Genomic DNA, 25033 nt, shown 5'->3' with positions numbered 1-25033 from the left:
ATTTTATTTTGTTGCATTTAATTTCTTTGATATGTTTGATGAACTATTTGGTAGTTCTGATGCTTGTGATACTCATGAAACACCATCAATTCCACAAGTCACAACAACTGAGACACCCTCACTTATCTCTCAATCTATCCCTCATGAATGTTCTTCTGAGAAGAGTAAGAGTGTTTGTCAAGAAAATAAATCTGAAAAATGCAATATAAGTTCAAATAATAAACAAATTTCTTTTAATTGTGGTGTTGGTGGTCGTATAGTTAGGAATTGTCAAAATAGGATCTCTGTAAACTACTTGTCACCAAGAGGAGAGAATGAATCTCGAGGAAGGTCTTTAATTAGAAAATCCTCAAGAACCCGTTCTCAAAATGAGGATTGGAAAGATGATCGAAGCAGAAAAAGGGCTATTTTTCAAAACAATAAAAAGGATTTTACTAACAAAGCTCAAAATAGTTTGCCAAAACCGAACAAGGCTCCGCCAAAATCGGTTTCTTCAAAAAGCAATTCTAGATCTTCAACCACTTCTGGTAGAAAATTCAAAGGCTCAGTGCAAACTCCTAAGAAACATATTTCAAAACCACCTAAGAATGTTGTAAAACCCAAATATCAATGGAAGCCCAAATCACTTTCTAATCCATCATTAACATCTTCTGAAGTGATTAAGAATGAGGACCTAATTTGAAAATATTGAAGGATAAATCAGAGAAAGCAAAAAGTAAACCCAGGACAGTGATGACATGGGTTCCTAAATCTAAATGATTCCGCTCATTTTCCAGGGACAGTTGCGGAGGAATGTCGTTCGTCCTTGGTACGTCGACAACGGCTGCTCCGGGCATATGACAGGAGACATCTCCGAACTAAGCGAAATTCAATCTTTTAATGGGGGTTATGTTTCCTTCGCGGGCGGAGATGGTGGCAAGATCACACAGAGAGGAACCGTTACAAATGGAGGGCTAAGCTTTGAGAATGTCAACTTTACTCCTGAGTTAAATCACAACTTGTTGAGTGTTTCCCAAATCTACGACAAAGGCTATTCTACCCATTTTACCGATAAAGAATGTATGATTCTCAAGCCAGGCATTGTCATCCCGGAAGAGTGGATTCTAGTCAAATCTAAACGGGATGGGAATGATTACATTATTGATATGAACAGTAACCTACATGAACAAGTCACTTTCCTATTCTCAAAAGTCTCTGAACAAAACGCAATGCTGTGGCACCGAAGGCTCGGTCATGCTAACGCAAAAAACCTGAATCGCCTTGCTAAGAATGAGATGGTTCGAGACCTACCCGTCAAAGACTTTATTATATTTGAGAAGTGTGTTTCCTGTGCTCAAGGCAAACATCATTAGAAACCACACCTGCCCAAGAAAGTCAACTCAATCAGTCAAGTGCTCCAAGTATTGGATATGGACTTATTTGGTCTGGTCAACATCCTTTGCATTAACAGAAGCTCATACTTTCTCATTGTGATCGATGATTTCTCTTGGTTTACGTGGGTCTTCTTCTTATCCAACAAAGAGGGTTTGCTGATCTGATAAAGAAGTTCGTTGTGATGATTGAGAAGCAAACCAACAACCAAGTGAAGGCACTTCGTACTGACAATGGAACTGAGTTCAAGAATGTAGTTCTTGACCATTTCTGCGCAGAAAAGGGGATAGTGCGTCAATATTTCTCTGCTCACATGCCTTAACAAAATGGTGTTGCTGAAAGGAGAAATAGAACTTTGACTGACGCCACAAGGATAATGCTTTGTGATTCCAAACTACCTGTTTTCTTTTGGGCCGAGGAGATTAACACTGCTTGCTACATGCATAATCATGTTCTAATCAACAAAGCACAAATGAAGACACCATACAAGATTCTTTATGGACACAAGCCTTCTGTCAGCCATTTCCGTGCATCTGGATACCCTTGCACCATTATTCACTTGGAATCCAACCCTAAATTCAATGCCAAAGCCGATGATTGTTACTTTGTAGGGTATGTTGCGCACACTGCGTATAGGGTTTACAAAAAAAAGACTAAGCAGATAGTAGAATCCTATGACATGCACTGGTTGGAGGAAAATGAAACAGACGCTCAAGTGGGTCCCGACTGGTTATTTGATTACACATTGTTTTTCAAATCTTTAAATGTTTCTGCAGATAGTTCAAGTGGATCCTCTTCTGGTTCGAAGATTGTTTCTGAAGAGGAAGATGAAGAAGTTGTCTACAGACCTCCAACGGTTGAGGGGGAGTCCTCTGCTCCATCTGAGGGGGAGTCCTCTGCTCCACCCGGGGGGGAGTCATCTGATCAACCAAATAGTCCAGAGTCTAAGGTTCCATATGAAACTCCTAATGCTGATGCTACACCTCTTACACCTATTGAGAGAGAGCTCATGTCTAGAGATGCTTCCGTTGTCAATCCAACTTTTATGGAACTATTATTTCCTGAAGAAATTGCTAATGAGTTTGTAGCAGATTCATCTAATATGAATCAATCAGTAGATGATGGAGGTTTCAATATACACACTCTTCCTGTTTCACTCAATGATATCGGCCAAGACATACCTTCAAGAATTCAATGTGATCATCCAATCGATACCGTCATTGGCCAACCAGGGGATGGAGATAAAACCAGATGTCAGAGTGGAGATGTTAATGCATGTCTCTACTCTTGCTTTATATCTCAAATAGAGCCCAAGAACATTGAAATGGATTTGAATGAGCCCAGCTGGGTGGATGCAATGCATGAAGAGCTAAATCAGTTTGAAAAGCTCCGGGCTTGGAAATTGGTTGAGTTACCGAAGGGCAAAAGGTCTCTTGACATGCGTTGGGTGTATCGTAATAAGCTGGATGATTCTAGTGTAATAGTGCGCAAAAAAGCAAGGTTGGTGGTTCGCAGTTTTCAACAAGTTGAGGGTCTTGATTATACTGAGGTATATGCTCCCGTAGCTCATTTGGAGGCTATTCGTATCTTTCTCGCATACGCTTCCAACAAGAAATTCACAGTCTACCAAATGGATGTCAAGACTGCTTTCTTGTATAACAAGGTGAAGGAAGAAATTTATGTTGATCAACCCCCTGGGTTTGTTAACTCAAATTTCCCTAATCATGTCTACAAGTTGGACAAGGCATTGTATGGGTTACATAAAGCTCCTCGAGCATGGTATGCGACTCTAACAAAGCACTTGCTTAAGCATGGATACTCTCGCGACACTATTAATCAAACTTTATTCATCAAGCATATGGGTAATGATCAGATACTAGTTCAGATCTATGTTGACGACATTATCTTCGGGTCTACCTGTCCAAAGCTTTGCAAAGAGTTTGAATGCGTGATGAAGAAGCGATTCTAGAGTTCTCTAGGTGAAATGACCATGTTTCTGGGGCTTCAGGTCAAACAAGATTCAACCGGAATCCTTCTACATCAAGCTAAGTATGTGGAGGATATTCTTGAGAAGTTCGGGTTTGAAGACGCAAAGCCTGCAGCGACTCCAATGGCTGAAAGACCCATGATGAATCCAGATATTGATGGAAAATCCATAGATCTGACTCACTATAGATCGATGGTCGGTTCCCTGATGTATCTAACCGCAAGTCGTCCCGACATCATGTTTGCAGTGTGTCAATGCGCTCGCTATCAAGCTAATCCTAAACTTTCACATCTTATTGCTATCAAAAGGATTTTTTGGTATATCAAAGGCAGTCCAAAATTGGGTCTTTGGTATCCGAAGAATTCTGACTTTGATTTATATGCTTTTGCTGATAGTAATTATGGAGGTTGTGAGCTTGATAGGAAATTCACATCAGGAGGGTGCCAATTCCTTGGTGATAGGCCGGTGTCGTGGCAGTGCAAGAAACAACATACCGTCTCTACCTCAACAGCAGAAGCGGAATACGTTGCTGCATCTGCTTCCTGTTCTCAAGTTATATGGATCCAACATTAGCTGTTGGACTACGATTTGAATTAACTAGAAACTCCTATTCACTATGATAATGAGGCAGCTATTCAAATCACTAAAAATCTGGTCCAACATTCCAAAACCAAGCACATTGACATCAAAGTTCACTTTTATTAGAGATTGTTATGAGCGTTTGCTCATCTGGCTAGAACAGGTTCCCACTGCCAATAATGTGGCGGATCTGTTCACTAAGCATGTTCACAAAGCTCGATTCGATGTGCTTGTGGAATTTTTGAAAATGATTCGTTTTGAGGATTAATTTTTGTTAATAATTAGGTTAGTTTAAATTTGAGCATTTTAGTCCTTTCATTCTCTACCGTGCACAAATTTAAGGGGAGAAATATACAAAACCAAACAAAAATTAAAAAATTAAAAAAAATTTCAAAAACATTATGTTTCTGTTTTATTTCTTTTTGGAAAAAATTAAAAAAATCCAAAAACATTAAAAAATTCAGAAAAATCAAAAGGATTGTTGCATAAAGTTTTGCTTGTTGATGAAGGACTGGGAAGTGATATTATCATGTGATAACATGCAATCTAAGTCTGCGTAACGTACTCAAAGTTGAAGGGTCTATGCTCTGGGTTTGATGCGTCGGTAGGCACAAAAGATTCTAAATGGACATGACTAGGAAGAGTTGAACATAGGAAATGTATAGACTTGACAAATCTTGACCTAGTTAGATCCGTTTAGCCTGACAATACGGCGCTTGGAAAGGTTGAGAAGGGAGATATATATATGGTAATCTACTGGTCACATTAAAGAACCTGTACTTGGAACCGTGGATTAACTTTTCCTCGATGTGTGGATTCTGTCCTTAATTCCGGTATTGGTGGGGCAACTGGTAAATTCCGATGAATTAGGTCTATAGAAAATTGTTTTCTTTGTCTATCTGTCTGTTAGTCATATGTTACCTCCTCTACGTGAATCAAAATCCGACATGGACTGTAACATATGCAACTCTATTTCTCTACATCTTCTATCTATGCAATTCTTTCTATCTGTTAGCCATATACTATCTCCTTTGCGTGACTCACAATCCCTCTAAAACTTCAGTTAGTCATATGTTTCACCCTCTGCGTGATTAGAAGAGATCCGACCTGGGTGTATAGAATATGCATTCTAAATCTATCTTCTCTCTTAATAAATGTCTGCTCACCCGATGTAAGGAGTACTCTGGAAGTCCTTGATTACTGGGGCATATCAGGAAGCGGGAAACATGTTCCAATACAATTAAAATTGAACACTCAAAGATTGTCTATAGATCTCGTTGCTCAATCTAGGTGAACAAAAATATCGCTGGTCGTCGTCAGCTGAATGGTCCTTAAGATATAGTATCTAGGAACTTAGGATCACTTTGTCTTGTAAGTAATAGCATGTCCTAAATCTGTCACAATTTTTTGTGTTTAAGTGGACCACAATATCGACGATCGACCAGACAAAAACGTGAAGATGAACGGTACCGTCAAGTGGATTAAGGTTGTCTAACAACTTTGATCCCAGTGTCACACGAGTTTGCCAGTAATGTTGAGATAAATTTTCTCTATGCTTATTCAAACTTAAATTTCTCCTTTATTTTTACTTTTAAGTTTATTTTTATTTTTATTTTTATTTTTATAATTGTTAAAAAAATTAATTTTTAAATATATTAGTTCTTAAATTTTTTGAAATTAGTTTATTTTTATTTTTAGTTTTATGTTAATTTTATTTTTATTTTTAAAATATCCTCAAAAAATTTTATTTTTGAAAATTTAATCCGAATTTGGACTGTGCATAATACTGTGTGGGAGACAGGTAATCTCGAAGGAAGTATAAAAGGTGGGGCTTACTACCGTAAAACCCTTTTCACCGCCATCTCCTCCTTCTTACTGCCGCAAACTCCCTCTCTCTCTCTCTCTCTTCGATTTTTTTTTTGTGAGTTTTTGCGAAATCGACTAGTCCACTTTGAAGGTATACCAAAACCAACTTGGGAAATGCTATCTGTTCATCGAATCGACTAAAAATGGAGGAGTAATCGGGGTTTAAGTGTTCGTCGGCGTTTACGGTTTTGGGAGAGTTTATGGTTTGAGGAGATTCAAGAACTGTAAACCCTTTTTGGCCTTACGACCGTAAACTCACTTTGGGTTTACGACCGTAAACTCATCTGAGTTTACGACCGTAAACTCAGTTTACGTTCAGATGACCAGTTTGGACCGTAAACCATGTTTGACCACTATTGACCGTAAACTCCAAATTTTGATCAATATATTATTTTTAAGGCCAAAATAAAATTGTTTAATTAAGAAAACTTAAAGCTTTAAATTGTTTAAATACTTTTTTTTCTTACTTAGCCTGTTTAGTGCAGATCAATGGCGAATCTTAAGTTTGCTGACATGTATAACCTGGCGATTGTGTGGGATGAACCTCCGGCTGCTCATGGAGACTTCAAATCAATGATCTACAGACTAAGAGAATGTTGCTTAGCTTGTGCCATTACTATGAATCCTATCATTTTTCAGAACATTGTCCGGGAGTTCTGGCAGACGGCTAAGATGTCAAAAGTCAATGGAGAGATGTCACTTGAAGCTGTGGTTAAAGGTTGCAAGATCAAAATCACAGAGCAGTTCATCAGAGATACTCTGCTGATCAATGATGAATCCAATTTTCCTTATGAAATTAGGATTGTTGATGTACAACAAATTCTTGAGAAGATGGGATACAAGGGTACCTACCCTCCCATTGTGAAAAAGCTCTTGCCTCCATACTGGCGATTCCTAGCACACATGTTCGTGAGCTGCATCTCAGGCAGGAGATCAGGAGCTGATGAAATCTCTCTCAGGAACACAGGGGCGATTGTCTATTTGGCTGCTGGCATAAAATTCAACTTCTCAAAGTTTATTCTTGATGAGTTCTTAGTGAACATAAATGCCATAACCCGGGGAACCAGAGATGCACTTTTGCTATATCCGAGGATTATTCAAGTGTTCATCGACTATCAATTCCCAGAGATGGTCAATGATGGTGACAAGCTGGATATAAAATCCTTGGGTCCTCACACTGTTGGTCATATTAAACAAAATCGGAAGGGCAAGGTCATTTTTCAAGGATTACATCTGATAAAGCTTTATTTGAGCCCACTACCTCTGAAAGGGTTGCTTCTGAAGATGTCATCATAGTTTCAGATCATGATGACGATGAAACTCCAGCTGCAAATGCCCAAGTCGCTGAGGAACATGAATTACAGTCTGTACAGGTTCAAGGGGATTACAATGAGGGGTCGGGGGCAGAGACTGAATTGTATGAAGATCTCGACCTCACAGGATTTGATAATGATGAAATTCCCTTAAACTTCTGTAGCAATGAAGATTTTAGGACCATAGAAAACCTCAAAAAGTTGCTTAATAATATCGATGAAGTTGCTCATCCTGCAACAGAGACAAGGGAAGAAGAAGATGTTCTTGAAGCCGCACCTACTCCTACCAATCCATCGGCGGAAATGGCAATTCCTATGGTGACAATATCAGGGATTCCTCCCCTTGATGTTTTCTTACCTACATCTGAGACAGTGGAAAGTGATCACACCACTACACAAGCCTCTCCTCCTCCAAGTAAAAGACGCAGACTCGTCCTTAGACTGGCAACTCAAAGTGTTACAGCTCCAGCAACAACCACACCTGTCATAGTCTCAGCTGAACCCGTCAGTCAAGGTCCTAGTACCTTTTATGAAGCTGGTAGCTCTTCATTCCCAACGGGTTTCTATCCTCCCAGGCCAGATGATAATGTCGCCTCGGTTAGGCTAGCTAGGCTCTTGGCTAAAGAACAATTTTCTACGCCACCTCCACGCGGCAAAGGAATTTTTATTGGGGGTGACAGCTCGGGAGAAGAGATTCCCTCACTTCTTGGACTCCAGAAACAGATCGACATTCTGAATCAGAAGAATGTTGATCTTAATCAGAGAAATATTGAGCTGGATATCAAGGTCGCAGAACTTCAAACTGAAAACACAAAGCTCAATATTCAAGTGGCCGAACTTATTGAAGATAAAGCTCTGAAGACAAAGCAGATTACTGATCTTTAGACACTTTTTGGCCTGTTGACCGCCAGTTACTACAATTTGAAGAAAAAGCTGGAAGATAAACTTGGTGATGAATTCAAGTCATCCGTTAACGAGCCACATATTTATCTTCCCAACCAAGATGTTCCTATTGTTCCTAAACCTACTAGAACCACCACCATCGTGAATCGTTGTGAAAAGGAACCGGCTCAAGCTCCAAGTGTAGCAACATTAAAATGCGCCAAATTGGACAAGTCTACTGACAAAGCTCAATTGCTATTCAAAAGGAGCGTAGATCATAAGGCACCCTGGGATAAGCCATAGATCACCATTACGGATCTGGGCGTGCATCGTTTCAGAGACCTCTATGGTGATAGGTCAGGAATCATCTCGTGGGGATTCCATGACACCAAGAATATGTTTATGGTGAGGAGAAAGAGCGGCAATAAAGAATTATTATAAGATGCTCAAAACTTTCATTCTTTTACTAAGATTGATCTTATTGAGCTGTCCAAAGCTCCTTTCTCAAATCCATCAGGAAATTCCAGGGCGAGTCAGTTCAAATCTTTTTTGGAAGATCAAGTGGCCAAGGGCTTCCCATCAATGAAGACTGCAGAGTCTTTTGTAAAGGTCCACTCAAAAGTCATTGATCCCAAAACAAGTCAGCCAGTTCGGTCAGTGATGTGGCCTGCTACTGCTCAAGTTAAGCACGTTCCGGTTCTTCAAAATTATTCACATGGTTCTCTCACATCCATGCAATATTGGGTGTATGATGAACCCACAAATGATGTTGTCATCAAGCTTAAGGAAGATTTCATCCGTCTGTATGACAAAAGGGATCTGCTTCAATTTGTCAAGCGGGACATATATCATCTCGCTGCTCATCAGATTCTGGTGGCTGAAGATCTCTTTGAGACCGCTGCAAAAGAATACACTTCGATGTTGGCTGCAATTATAGAAAAGAAAATGTGGAACGGAGCGATGGGAAAGTCCAATATACTGGTGGTCGACAGTTGAGTCAAAGCTAGCACCATACCAAGGGGGAGATTGAAGAGTCTAGTTAATGGATTTGTCTAGGCTTTCAGTGTATTTTGTTTGGCATGAGTCTGTAATACAGTTTATATGCTGTTTATTTGAGTTTGGTCATTTTGTGTGTTCACGACCATAAACAGTGCTTGTCACACCCCGAAACCGAAGGCGGAAACGTTCCGGGGCGGAGGACATCATGAATATCGTAACCAATGTACATAGTAAGCATAGTAAACACAAAGCAATACATTACATAGATTCATTACATCTGTTTAAAAGTAAAGTAATACAAGTTTTGTAAGTACATAAGTTTAAACAAAAGAAAGACATGACTCCATACGCTCCATCTTCGACAAAAGAATGCGTGATACCTGTCTAAGGAGAACCTGAGAATACTAGCAGTTTAAAAATCAGCATAAAGCTAGTGAGTTCATAAGTGGTTTGTTTTCTGAAAATGTACAAGTTTCCTTTAGTTTTCTGAAAAAGTTGTTATCCAAGAAAATCCCATATTTTCTTAAAAGTAATGTTTAGTTTTCCATTATGTTACACAATTCTGGTTAAGAATAGTTGTTATCCCAGGAAAATCCTATATTTTCCTAAAAAGTTTGTGATTAGTTACCAAGTCTGAATGTAATGTAAAAGATGTATACTGAAAACCTGATTATCCTTGTGAAGAGTATGTTAGTTTTAACACGTATATAAAACTATCATCATAGTAAACTAATTTCAAAGGTTATTAATTTACTATATTCATTATTACTAACAAGTAAATCTCTGTTATCCAAATTAAGCACTAGAAGGGGTTTGGAGGGGTTTTGGGGCTTCAAAACCCTCTCAAGGGGTGTTCACGGTTTTGGGAGGGTCCCTAGACTATAAACACTTATTCGTGGGTGTTTTTGGGAGTTTCAAACATGAATTTGCATTCCAATCAAGTTAAACAACCAGCTAGCATGGAGTACTTACCAAAATGAGGCTTGAAATGGAGTTTTTGGATCAATTTCGAATTCTAGAGAGAAAGAAGTGAGAGAAAGTGTTTAGAGTGAGTGAAAAAGCTTAAAAATGATGTCACTCGATCCCTTATATAGGGGTTGAGTTTATGGCCCGGTGGAATTCTACCCGATACTACCGTTAAACGGTGCTTTTGGTCGTACCCGATAAATTGTCGTAATCACGACTTAAATGAAACTAATAATTTTCCAAATAAATATGGAAAATATTTTAATGTTTATAACACATCCCGACACTTATGAATCCGAATTAAAAGTCGCGATTAAATTAATTTAACTCTAAGGTTAACGGAACAATTTGAATGCAAATGGTTTTATTTAATGGGAACAGTTTATAGTGACGGAATAATTACGGGTTGTCACATTATCCCCCGTTAGAGGGAATTTCATCCCGAAATTCAAGAATTAAGATACAATTTATGGAAAGAGATGCGGATATTTCTGCTGCATCAGGTCTTCGTGCTCCGAAGTGAATTCAGGTTCTCGCTTGGAATTCCAGCGAACCTTTACTATCGGGATGTGGCTTTGTTTCGTACGTTTGATCTCTCGGTCTATGGTCTTGATTTGTTCAAGAGGGATTACTAGGGTTTCATCGGACAGGCACTTGTAAATATTCGAGGACATGGAAGATAGGATGGATGCTTCTAAGTTCTTAAGGTACTCGGAGTTTGAAGGCTACGGGGTTGATCCCATTGAGGATCCCGAAGGGTCCAATTTACCTCGAGTTAAGTTTTCCGTGCTTTCCAAAGTGTATCATGTCTTTTCAGGGAGAGACCATTAACAGGACACGATCTCCAACCTGGAATTGCAGAGGTTTCTGTTGTATATCGGCGAAACTCTTCTGTCATCAGGAAACTTTCAATCGTTCTCGGATCTGGATGATCTTTTCGATGATTTCGCGGATGATATCAGGACCAGTGAGGGTATTACCGGGGGATCGACTCTTGGCTAACTACGTGTCTCCTACCTCAACCTAATACGAGGGAATCAGTACTTTTGACCGTAGAGGGTTTCGAACGATGCAGTCTTGATACTGGTGCGATAACTGTTGTTATACGGGGGCTCGATCAAAGGTAAATGGGTGTCCCAAGTCGTTCTGCAATTGATGACACATGCTCCCAGCATGTCTTCCATGATCTGAATAACTCTATCACTCTGTCTAATTGTCTGAGGATTATAAGTTGTATTCATATCTAGCTTGGTTTTGAGATTTTTCGGAAGAAATCTGTCTAAACCTTGAGGTAAACCTACTATCTCAACCAGAGATAATGGACACAGGTACACCGTGCAGTCGGACAACTTTTTGGATGTGGGTTCGTGTAAGTCTTTCCATCTTGAATGATTCTCTGATCGAAAGGAAATGAACGGATTTTATCGAAGGATCGACAATTTCCCGAAATGGTATCGTACCCACTAGGGAAACTGGGTAACTTGAAGATGAAATCTATGATAGTCATCTCCTATTTCCATTCGAGCATCTAGGCTGCTGGAACAGTTCCGAGGGTTTCTTATTACGCTTCTCAGGTCTGAGCGAGTAAGTGGGGTTAGATGGTCATTGTTAATGTCTTAGTCTTGCTGTCTGAGCTTTCCTTTCGGCTAAGGGCACCTCATGTTTATGTCTTTCTGATCGAAGATATGCTGTAGTCTCTTATGGTTAGTGAAATTCATGTACTTGGTTCCATTGAGATCATGTCTCTCATTCTTCAGTGCAGGAACTGCTTCTCCTAATTCCAAGTCGTGAGTTGTGTAGTTAACTTCGTGTGCCTTTTGTTTGTCTCAAAGCGTGAATGATAACTTTTCCTTCCTGCCTAAGTACATAGTCTAAACTATGATTGAACACACCACAATGGACAACGAAATCCTCTGTTCCCTCTGGCAGAGACAGGATAGGTGTGATGCATAAGTCTTGCTTCAATGTGTGAAATGTTGTATCTCGCTTTTCACTCCAAAAAAAGGGTACACCTTTCTATGTCGGAGTGATCAGGGGTTTGGCGATTCTAGAAAGATTTCTTGAATGGGTCTTCAATAATAGCCGGCGAGACCCAAGAATTGACAGGTTTTCTATGGATGTTCTCGGTGCCGGCCATTTCTTTATTGCTCTGATCTTAGGAGGATCCATGCGTATGACTTCATTACCTACTACATGACTAGGGGAAAATGGTTTGACCGAAGGGTATCAATACGAAATCTTAGTGATCATATCAAATCCTGAATATTGTCTTGCAAACATTATCCTCGTGAGCTCGTAGCTAATGATATCTTGACCTAAGGTTTATCTGCGAGAAGTAGCTGGCTCCCTAAAGTTGATCGAAGAAGTCATCTATTCGGGAAAGAGGATATCGTTTTTTGACAGTCAACTCATTAAGCCGCCTGGATAACCCTGCATTTATGCTGGAGCAAAGCGATACGGGGATTTAGGCTACGGGGGTAGTTTCAGGGATTAAGTTGATACGAGACTCGACTTGACGTTCAGAAGGAATTCTCGGGAACTCTTCGGGAAGGTATCAGGAATATTACAGTTTTCGGGGACGCTCTAGAGGTCTTTAACTTCTTGTTTCTCGCTGATTACCTGGGCTAGGAATTTATGACACTCCTTTCGGGGCAACTTTTGAGCTTTGACGCAGGAAATGATACGAAGATTAGAGCTAAACTTATCGCCATGGATCATGAGAGTCTGGTCAGAAGGGAGATTGAGATGAGTAGCTTTTTAATAACGAAGTATATCAGCACGATCGGGAATCAATCGATACATGCCAAAGATAACATCAAAGTTCCTTATTAAAACTGACGTTAGGTAAATAGAGAAAGAATGGTTACTCAAAGTAAGAATACAGCTTAGGAATAAATCATTAGCACACTCATTCTCACCGCTAGTCATCTCGATGGTAAATGTTTCGGTTACTACACAAGGACTATGTTTACAAAGATATTTGAATGAATGACTAATAAAACTTTCTTGACACTAGATTCGAAAAGGATACGAGCATAAGAATTGTCGAGAAGAAATGTACCCACGACGGTGGTGGGATCAGCGGTTGCCTCTTCCGGCTTTATAGCCAGAGCTATTCCAGCGTTGTTGGCATTGTTGGTGGTTGCTGCTTTTGGGCAGTTTTGCTTGAAATTCCTAATTTCTCCACAACCAAAACAGGCCCAATCGGTACTTGATCCGAAAGCTTGATTGATTAGTTGGGCTGGTGTTTTGGAATTTCGAGCGGTGTGGCCCTTTTTGCCACATCATTTGGAGGTCATCTCGAGGCATGGGCCAGGGGTATAATGGCGATATTTGCACTTGTTGCACCAAGGGAGGTTACCCGCATACCTAGTGGTAGGTGCTTGAGCTATAGACACAACAATAGGAGTAGTGGCAGCTTGAACTGCCACAAATTCATGCCTTTTGGAGGGTCCTTGTGAACTCTAACCCTTTCGCTTTTTCCAGATAACCTTATTACTCTCATCACACTCATTCTGATGCTCCTGAACATTTTCATGGTTTTGGGGGTAGGTGCTATATCCTGGTCCACCGAACCTGTCAGGGCACAATAGCTTCATTGTAGCCGTCACTGCGGCAGAAACAGCCAACCGGAACATCACAGGGTCGAATTGAGAAGAAGGTGGTGAGGGAGGGTCGTTATTCCTTGAGCTGGGTCCTTTCTTTGGAGACATTTCGATCTAAAATGATTAGGAAAAAGAGGATAGTAAATCCTCTGAATTAAATCAAGAGATATGAAACAAGGGATATCTCTTTATGACAGACATATAATTCTATTACGCGATAAAGCAGGAATGAATTATCAAGGCAGATAAACTATCGCTAAAGGAACGATTGAGGGGCAATGCTTGAATGAGGATTTTCTATAACAAAGTTAGATCTAGAAATACTCCCATAGTATTTCATGATTCGTTGCAACGACGACTTGTTGTTTGGGGTATTTGGGTAAGTTTTAGGCATGCTGGACACCATAGTCACTCCCAGGAACATGTTGGTCGTGTCTCGAATGAATATAGTTGATCATGCTATATTGACCTAGACACGACTACATAACTGCCCAGGTTTAACCTCAGAGTACAACACCCATTTAATTATGTTTTGTTCTACTTGTAGTTATGAATCTCGACGGCTAGGTATACTTGTATACTTTTGAAAATACTTATATTTTAAAGTATACTTTTAGTTTAGAGCACTTAGGCTTCTTAGTGTTTATAGTCTTATACCATGTAAGGTTTGGTATACTAGTTCACTATAAACAAGGGCTCTAATACCAATCTGTTATACCCCGAAACCGAAGGCGGAAACGTTCCGGGGCGGAGGACATCATGAATATCGTAACCAATGTACATAATAAGCATAGTAAACACAAAGCAATACATTACACAGATTCATTACATCTGTTAAAAAGTAAAGTAATACGAGTTTTGTAAGTACATTAGTTTAAACAAAAGAAAGACATGACTCCATACGCTCCGTCTTCTACAAAAGAACGCGTGATACCTGTCTAAGGAGAACCTGAGAATACAAGCAATTTAAAAATCAGCATAAAGCTGGTGAGTTCATAAGTGCTTTGTTTTCTGAAAATGTAAAAGTTTCCTTTAGTTTTCCAAAAAAGTTGTTATCCAAGAAAATCCCATATTTTCTTAAAAGTAATGTTTAGTTTTCCATTAAGTTACACAATTCCGGTTAAGAATTGTTGTTATCCCAGGAAAATCCTATATTTTCCTAAAAAGTTTGTGATTAGTTACCAAGTCTGAATGTAATGTAAAAGATGTATACTAAAAACCTGATTATCCTTGTGAAGTGTATGTTAGTTTTAACACGTATATAAAACTATCATCATAGTAAACTAATTTCAAAGGTTATTAATTTACTATATTCATTATTACTAACAAGTAAATCTTTGTTATCCAAATTGCGAGTTCTATAACCATACTAAAGACTAGATATGGCAAAGGAAGGCCAGTATCAATTATGACTTTCATCACCCTTGAACCTTTCGGTTCGGCTGTAGCTAGCAGCCAAGAGCAGGGTAGTCAGCCCTGTATAGATCTATACACTCAAGTCACACTCCCTCACATAGAGATTCTGCTTACAGAGGCGGTCCTCCACTCACGTATCTCTATGGAGTGTTCTCTGAGGACGTGTCTCCAATTTAAAGGAATAACAAATCTACAAGTAATAATGGGGAAAAATCCTGTTTAAATTCTATATACAAAGACGATCCTCCGCTCGTGTATCTCTGTGGAGTGTTACCGAGGACAAAACAATTGTACTAATCTAATGCTTTTAACAATAATGATGTGGAACAATTCATTTGTGAAATATATATATATATATATATATATATATATATATATATATATATATATATATATATATATATATATATATATATATAATAGAACATTATATAATAATATATGAAATCGGTTTGTAAACTGATTCTGCAAATCAAACAGTTGGTTAATACGGTTTCAATTGTTAAAAGCAGGTGAAATATGAAACAATTCAATTGAAATAATAAGTTTAAGCACAAGATATTCTTGTACTTTTTCTTGTATTCCCCCTGAAAACATTGAAAAACATTGAAAAAGGGTAGGGGTATGAACTCACCGGACGAGGATTGTGTCAGTTTGGATGCTAAACGTCGGTTCGGGGCTTGAAAACGTGCGAGGTTCCTATGTAATATTAAATGATACACAAATGTATCTAATTAGACTATAATCACTAATCAGATACCATTATACACTCTCAGATGCGAAAACACTTCAAAACAAGTGTTCGGAGTGACCCGGGTGACATCTATGGACGTATATGGCTTCAAAACAAGAGTAAATCTCAAGAGAGTTTACGGTCCAAATGACCAACTCCCCATGAGTTTACAGCCGTAAACTCATGGTGAGGGTGTTCTTGGTTGCTAAATGGCCTTATACAGTTGAGGGGTGATGCTAGTCTTGGTTTTGTGGCATTGGAAGGGAATTTGGGCATTCTAAGGACCATTTGAGGAATTTACGGCAGTAAAATATGAGTTTACGGATGTAAACTCTTATGTGCTATGTTCAAATGTGTTTTGATGGTCCTAAGTTAATTACAATGCACAAAGGAAGGTTCTAGGGTTGATTCCATGGTTTAGGAAGTGATTGGGACTTGAATTGACTTAGGAAAAGGAGTTTACGGTTTATGAAGATGTTCTTGGGGAGTTTACTACCTTAAACACATTACTTTACTACTGTAAACTTATGTTTGTCCATGAATCAAGCGTTTTAGTGGTTGACGGTTAATCACATGTGATTCTAGTCCAACATACAACCTTATCAAGGTGTTAAGGGAACTTTAACACCCTTTGGGGGGTGTTTATGGTCTAAGAAGATGTTTTTACGGTCCAAGAATGTTCTTGGGCCATAAACTCAAGTTTGACCCATTTACATATATTTTGGTGCATCACATGAAGGATTATAAGGTTCTACACTCTCATGGAAGCATTTGGAGGTGTTTAGGGGCATTTTGACACTTTAAAAGGATTTTATGGTCCATGAATGTGGGTTTACGGTCCAAGCATGTTCTTGGACCATAAACTCATGTCCAATACTCAAATGGCACGAATTCAGGGTCCTAAACTCATACATGCAAGTTTCTAAGCCATATCTAAGCACTAGAAGTGGTTTGGAGGGGTTTGGGGCTTCAAAACCCTCTCAAGGTGTGTTCACGGTTTTGGGAGGGTCCCTAGACAATAAACACTTATTCTTGGGTGTTTTTGGGAGTTTCAAACATGAATTTGGATGCCAATCAAGTTAAACAACAAGCTAGGATGGAGTACTTACCAAAATGAGGCTTGAAATGGAGTTTTTGGATCAATTTCGAATTATAGAGAGAGAGTAGTGAGAGAAAGTGTTTAGAGAGAGAGAGAAAAAGCTTAAAAATGATGTCACTCAGTCCCTTATATAGGGGTTGAGTTTATGGCCCGGTGGAATTCTACCTGATACTGCTGTTAGACGATGCTTTTGGTCGTACCCGATAAATTGGCGTAATCACGACTTAAATGAAACTAATAATTTTCCAAATAAATATGGAAAATATTTTAATGTTTATAACACATCCCGACACTTATGAAACCGAACTAAAAGTTGAGATTAAATTAATTTAACTCTAAGGTTAACAGAACAATTTGAATACGAACGGTTTTATTTAATGGGAACAGTTTATAGTGACGGAATAATTACGGGTTGTCATAGTGTTTATGGTGGTAAACACATTTACGGCCGTAAACCCTGTTTACGGTCGCAAACACAGTTTACGGTCTAGTCGAGTATAAATAGTGGAGGAGTAGGTCTTTTGTCAATGTTGATGTCATAGAGATTACAGAGCAGTCCATCAAGTTGTACCTGACGGTTTATTGAATATAAACGTGTGCAAGGTCGGTTTCTTTTCAGCTTATTCTTATTCTGTGATTGTTTTTTGTTTGTATTCTGGTAAAGATCCTTATTTGGACCTTACAAATTTGGATGAACCTAACAACTACAAGGAAGCCATGGTAGGCCCAGAGTCTGCGAAATGGAAAGAGGCCATGGACAGCGAGATTCAGTCCATGTATGACAACCAAGTTTGGAATTTGGTTGACAATGTGCCACGTCGTAAGACGGTCGCGTGCAGATGGATCTACAAGAAGAAGACCGACATGGATGGGAAAGTATACATTATAAGGCGCGATTGGTTGCGAAGGGCTTTAATCAAACTCTGGGAGTTGACTATGATGAGACCTCCTCATCGGTTGCAAAGATAAAGTCTATTAGGGTAATGCTAGCCATAGTTGCGTTTCATGATTATGAATATGGTAGATGGACGTCAAAACCACTTTCGTTAATGGGAAGTTGGCTAAGGATGTTTACATTAGTCAACCATAGGGTTTTTTCAATGCAAAGCATTCTAGTAGAGTGTGTAAGCTTGAGAAATCCATTTATGGATTGAAACAAGCATCTCGTAGATGGAATCTTTGTTTCGACGAGAAAGTCAAAGAGTTTGGATTCATGTGAAGCGAAAATGAGTCTTGTGTATACGTCAAAACCAGTGGGAGTATAATTAGCTTCCTCGTACTGTATTTCATTAACACACTACCATTACAAGAGAAATGCGATTTTGCTAGGGAAGATCGCTATGGAACGTATTTTCGTTGTTAATCTGCAATGGATCGTGTTATGGAATGTCGTTCCATAGCAATGTTGCTACCACATTGTCTACGGATTTCATTTCTGGTAGAGAGAGTGGGAGTTGCTAGGGAAAATGCTACCGACTCCATATCTGTTGGTATTATGCTACATATAGTTCTATGGAACAAAAATTCGTAGCAATTTTCCAACGACGTTTGTTACCAAATCACTTTCCGTTGTATTGTTGCTATGAAATTCATCATCGTGGTTACTAGGCAATAGAGTTTGTGACGAAAACCAATTCCATAGTTGAGTTGCTACGGATGTACCATTTGTAGGTATTTGCTAGGGAATTCTGCTATGTAATATGATTTCGTTTGCTTGTTTCGCTATGGAACAAAACGCATAGATAATTTGTGATGGCATTTGTTGGGATGTTGTATGCTTAATTAATTTTCTTATACTATGGATGAATTACTATTAATATCATTGGAATTTATAAGATATGGTTTGAATGAAATGTTTTTGAATTAGTAATATGTGGCATAAACTAATGGCTAAAAATGTAAAAATGAATTATAAAGTAGATATTGCTGGCAAGCAAACTCGAACCTAAGCTTATGCTAGAAAAGGGCGCGGTTAAGCCAGTTGAGTATAATTTCTTGAAAACATAGTATATAATGAATAATTGACAACAAATTCATTGCAAAGTTATTTTTAATTACATTAACCGGGCATGTTAAAGTATATATAATCTATGTAGATTATTTTCCTTAATAACGAATTCATTACAAACTTATTTTTAATTACATTAACTATACTTCATCACAAAAATAACATGGGTTTTACGTATACTTCATCCTACTCAAACAAGATAGCTAGCAAAAATGACTAAAATGCCCTTTTAACAGAACGATGTAAACACAAAACCAAAATAAAATTATAGTAGTACTAGATAACTTCATACAGAATACAATAAGAACACTAATATTCAATGTCCATTCTATTAAAAACCAATAATATTTTTATGAAATATACAAAACCTACCATACTCTACATTCCAACGACAAACCGTGCAATATCTTTCTCGATCCTCATCCTTTTCATGGCCTATTGCCAATGCACCTTTAACAGGATATCGTGGGTCTTCACATTGGATTATGATGTTATTCGTTGTAAGTCTATGGACAACATCAATAGCCCGCAACAACTCTTTGGCCCTATCAATAACACCCGTGTACTCCCCATCATCCGGAACTGCCCAGCCAAAATAGGCATCAAGTAATTATAAACCTACACATTAAAATATCCATCAATTAATCCAATGTACCCTTTTCAGTAAAACAGTAAATATTATACAACACAACATAACTAAATACTAACCCCAAACTACAAACATACCTTAATTAACTATATATAATTTAATTTACATATATACCATATATACATACCTTCATCACATTGATGAGGCCCTCTTGAAATGTAGATCATTCCAAGCAAATAAATTTCCTCAATATGATCATCATCTACTGGTTGTCTCAACAAAGTTATTCCTATATTAAAATTACTAAAATAAAACCACTCATCCTGTTGACAGAATAACAATATCAATATATAATTGTTGGAATAGTGTCTAAGGTTGCAACTATATTAGGCAAGTATTTGACCCGGTTGTGCATGGTCCTTTTGGGTTGCCTTCACCATAGCAACTTGACAGGATGATTTATAATGAGAGAAGAAATATTATTAATATATTATGAGAATAATATAAGGAATAATAATATTATTATTTGATTAATATAAGTCATAAATTAATTAGGAATTAATTTGGTGACTTAAAGAGATTAATTAAATAGAAGGGCAAAAACTATCAATTGTATGATAGTTGTACTTTGGGCTATAATCCCTTATGGATAAGGGGTGGACGGTTTTGAGGGCTTAGGATGGATCTAGAATTTGTCCAAGGGCTTATCAAAAAGGGATTGGATTGCTTAGGGCCTAAGTTATCCAATTAGGGTTTAAGGGTGAAACCCTAGGAGCCTTACAAGTATAAATAGACCTAAGGGGTTAATGAAATCGACACTCTTGCCTTTGGAAGAACCCTGGCCGATTTCTAGTTCCCCCTCTCTCTCTCTGATCATCCTCTTGCTAAGTTGGTGTTTGTAAGCCATTAGAAGAGTGACAATTGTGACTCTAAGCTCTAAGGACAAGAAGATTCAAGCAAGCAACTTAAGGTAATCTTCTAGATCCTGTTTTTCTTATGTTATTACCTAGATCTATTGTTAAAAAGTCTTGGATTCAATGCATGTTCAATTAGAGAAATCTAGATCCAAGCATTAGGGTTTGTATGTGCACATAGGAATGTTCATATGGCTAAAACCCATCAGTGGTATCAGAGCCTTGATTGGTTTCTATTGAATTGATTCATTGGTTGCTTGTTTGTTGCTTGCAAAATTCGAATTTTGTCATTCTGCCTGATGAACTCGGCGAGTTCCATAGTGGACTCGGCGAGTAGGCCTCAACTCGGCGAGTCCATTGTGGTACTCGACGAGTTCGAGCGTTAGAAAGAGCTAATTTCGGGATTTCTTGCTGTTTATCTTTTAGATACTTAGCTTAATCTTAATAGGTCAATATAAATCCGAATTTAAGATATATTTGAGTATATTCTTGACCTAATTGAAGATATTTATCAATTAATTGAATATTAATTTTCTTATGTGATAATTAATTAATTATTTTAATTAAATTGGTAAATTGTTTTGCAAGAAATAATTAAATAAATCAAATATGGATAATTATGTGATTAAATGTTAATTTGGATTATTTGTTATTTGATCCCCTATGTTTTGAAAAGTTTAAAACTTGCTCTCAAGTTTTGAAATTTATGTTTTGTGATTAAAAGTTTAATTTAGAAAATTTAAATTTCAAACCCTAAAATTTTACAAGTTTAAAATTCAACCTTATACTAATATAATATTACAAGATTAATATATATATATATATATATATATATATATATATATATATATATATATATATATATATATATATATATATATATGTATAATTAAAAAAATTGCTAGACTTACCGTTAGTAGGCCTCATTCACGAAGCCGGTCTATAAGGTGGGTATACGGTTGCGGCCTATAAAATGGTGCTTAATGGGTGTACACTCACACGCACCGCTTGCTTGATCGGTGGAGGGTCGTTAGCCGAACGGGTAGGATAGGGCAACCCCATCTCCTCATTAAAAGTATAATATGAAATACAAAGTAACTACATGTTTTTTCAAAAATTCCCAATCCTAGTTACTTTAGGAAAAGTGAATTGATGCAATCCCATGAAATTACACTTTGCACCCTTGCTAAGAAGTTAGTGGAGCGTGTGTGGTTTACCGACACACTAATTGGTTCTAAGCAAAGGTGGCAAAGGGTGATTCATTGTTTATCATAGTTCGATGGAGCTTGTGTGGTTTACCAGCACATCGAATAGGTGATTGTTACATTCAAGGCACTGTGTGAATTTGCATGGTAATTCACACCCACTTTGTGATCCTCAGTATCCCAGTCACAATCGAAAGGGGCATATCGAGATTTAAAAATGCCATTAAAAAGTTCAATGAATCTCATCAAAACCTAGGAATTCTCAATACATTTAGAATTTAAAGTTATGTTTTCATGGTGGAGAATTAGTGAATCGTCATTCACTTACCTTCAAATTGTTTGCATGTTAGATTACGGCATCCCTTTTCTAATATGTAAATATTGTTGTTGGATCCTAGCCCTAATTTTTCTTATTCGGTGATAATTAGGGATTCAAATTCTAATCTATCTTTGTCCTTTCTATTTGTAGATGTCGAACGCGAACAACGCTGCTGCTAGCTCGTTCACATTGATGAGCCTTTGCCAAAAGGTGACTTTCGATGGGACGAACTTTAGCGAATAGATAAGATATATTCACACGATTGCTCGCTACGAGGACAAGGAGTATGTCCTCGATGAGAAGCTCGAGAAGATCAACCCAGAAATCGTTACTCCGGCTGAAATGACTGCTTTTGAGACTCATGAACAAGATGCAACGAAGGTTCATTGTATCATGATAGCCACAATGAGCGCTGAATTCCAAAAGTCCTACGAGGACATGTATCCGTACGAAATACACCAAGACTTATTGGAGAGATACCATCAAAATGCGAGGCAGGAACGTTACGAGATCTTCACTAACATGATCTCCGCCAAAATGGGTCATGGAGAATCTCTAACCGTGCACTTGCAAAAGATGCAAATGTATGTCGATCGTTTTTGCAAGTTGAATGTTGACATTAGGGAAGACTTGGCAATCGACATGGTGCTTCACTCCTTGCCTCAGTGTTACAACTAATTTAGGATGACCTACCACATGAACAAGGAAGAGGTCACCCTAAGTAAGCTCCAAGGTCTCCTTAGGGTTGCTGAGAGCGACCTCAAGGACAAGTCTGTTGCACCCACTCCGAATCCACCCGCTGCTCCTGTTTTGGCCATTGGGCAAGGAAGAGGCAAGAAGAGGAAGGCTCCGTCTAAGAGCCACCGCAAAGGAAAGTCCCGAGATGGTTCCTCTTCTAGTGGGACCAAAGTTGATCCCGCTAAGCCTAACCCTAACCCAAAGGAGGCAAAGTGCCACCATTGCCACAAAATAGGGCATTGGAAGAGAAGCTGCCCAGACTACCTGCAAGCCATCAGGGAAAGAAAGATCAAGCCGTCTTTCGCAGGTATATACACAATTAAATCTAATGATTCATCTCATCTATTTCTTGGGTCCTCGATACTGGGTGTGGTTACCACATTTGTTCTGAATTGTAGGGACTAAGAAGAAATAGGGATGTGGAGCATGGAAGAATAAATCTAATCATGGGGAACAGAAGATCGTCGCCTGTGACCAAGATTGGAGTGTATTCTGTAAGTGCTTAGGAATGGTTTATGTTTAGATTTGAATAATTGTTGCTATTCGCCAGAAATGGCAAGAAACATCATTTCATTTCATGGTTTGTTTAGACAAGGATTTAGATTTTCTTTTAATAATGAGAATGGTTCTATTTGTGCTTATCTAAATGGTGTCTTATATTTTGAAGCAATACCATGTAATGGAATTTATGAAACTGTTATGATTGTAGATAACCTAGGAAATGATATTTTATGCATGGATTCTTCCAATAGTATGGATAGAGCATCCTTGTGGAATTGTCTCCTTGGACATGTCAACAAGAAGCACATAGCCCAACTCTAAAAGGATGGAGTGTTGGAGTCATTCGACCTTAGGGAAGATTACACATGCGAGTCTTGTTTACTTGGAAAGATGACCAAGTCACCCTTCACTAGCACATGTGAAAGGGGTGAGGGTCTATTGGACCTTATACATACCGATGTATGTGGACCGTTTAGATCAACCACAAAGGATGGGAACCGCTTCTATGTGACTTTTACCGATGACTGTAGTAGATATGGGTATATCTACTTAATCAAGTAAAAGTCAAAAATGTTTGAAAAGTTCAAAGAGTTGAAGAATGAAGTGGAGAATCAATTGCGCAGGAAAATCAAGATGCTTCAACCCGATCGAGGAGGAGAGTACCTAAGTCTTGAATTCCACGACTATCTCAAGGAGTGTGGAATAGTTTCACAATTGACGCCACCTAGGACAACACAGTTGAATGGTGTGGCAGAAGGGCGTAATCGAACCTTGTTATACATGGTCCGCTCTATGATGAGTCATGCTTCACTACCTATCTCATTCTGGGGGTATGCCTTAGAGACTGCCACCCATATCCTTAACCGAGTCCCTACTAAGAAGGTTGCCAAAACACCTGACGAGATGTGGACAGGGAAAGCTCCCTCGTTAGCACATATCAAGGTTTGGGGTTGTGAGGCTTTCGTAAGACGAGATACTCACGACAAGCTCGAACCTAGTAGTGAGCGATGTATTTTCATCGGCTACCCGCAGAAATCCTTTGGATATCTCTTCTATAGACCAAAGGACAATGTTGTCTTTGTTGCGAGGAGAGGAGTTTTCCGAGAGCGAGAACTCATAAGCCAAGGAGACAATGGGAGGCAAATCGAGCTTGAAGAGATTCAAGAGTCGATTGATGAAGGAACCTCTACTGCTGGCGCTCAACCCGAGGAGGAAACTCCGGTTGAACCGATTGACCAGTCCTTACCTCTTAGACGTTCCGAAAGAGTTAGAGTTCAACCCCAGTTTTATGGTTTTCATATTACTACGGAAGGGGACACGTATATTAGTGATGGTACACTAATAAATTTAGATGAACCAAGCCATGGCAGGCCCAGAGTCTACAAAGTGGAAAGAGACAATGGACAACGAGATCCAGTCCATGTATGACAACCAAGTTTGGAATTTGGTTGATAATGTGCCTGGACGTAAGACCGTTGGGTGAAAATGGATCTTCAAGAAGAAGACCGACGTGGATGGAAACGTACACACATATAAGGCACGATTGGTTGCGAAGGGCTTTACTCAAACTCCCGGAGTTGACTATGATGAGACCTTCTCACCAGTTGCGAAGATAAAATCTATTAGAGTGATGCTAGCAATTGCCGCATTTCATGATTATGAGATTTGGCAAATGGATGTCAAGACCGCTTTCTTTAATGGGAAGTTGGCTGAGTATGTTTACATGGCTCAGCCAGAGGGTTTTGTTGATCCAAAGTATCTGAATAGAGTGTGTAAGCTTGAGAAGTCCATTTATGGACTTAAGCAAGCATCTCGCAGATGGAATCCTTGCTTCGATGAGAAAGTCAAAGAGTTTGGATTTGTACGAAGCGAAGATGAATCATGTGTATATGTCAAAGCCAGTGGGAGTATATTAAGCTTCCTCGTTTTGTATGTCGACGACA

This window comes from Lactuca sativa, chromosome 5, assembly GCF_002870075.4.
Source record: "Lactuca sativa cultivar Salinas chromosome 5, Lsat_Salinas_v11, whole genome shotgun sequence".
Lineage (NCBI taxonomy): Eukaryota > Viridiplantae > Streptophyta > Magnoliopsida > Asterales > Asteraceae > Lactuca > Lactuca sativa.
This window is presented reverse-complemented; position numbering follows the sequence as displayed.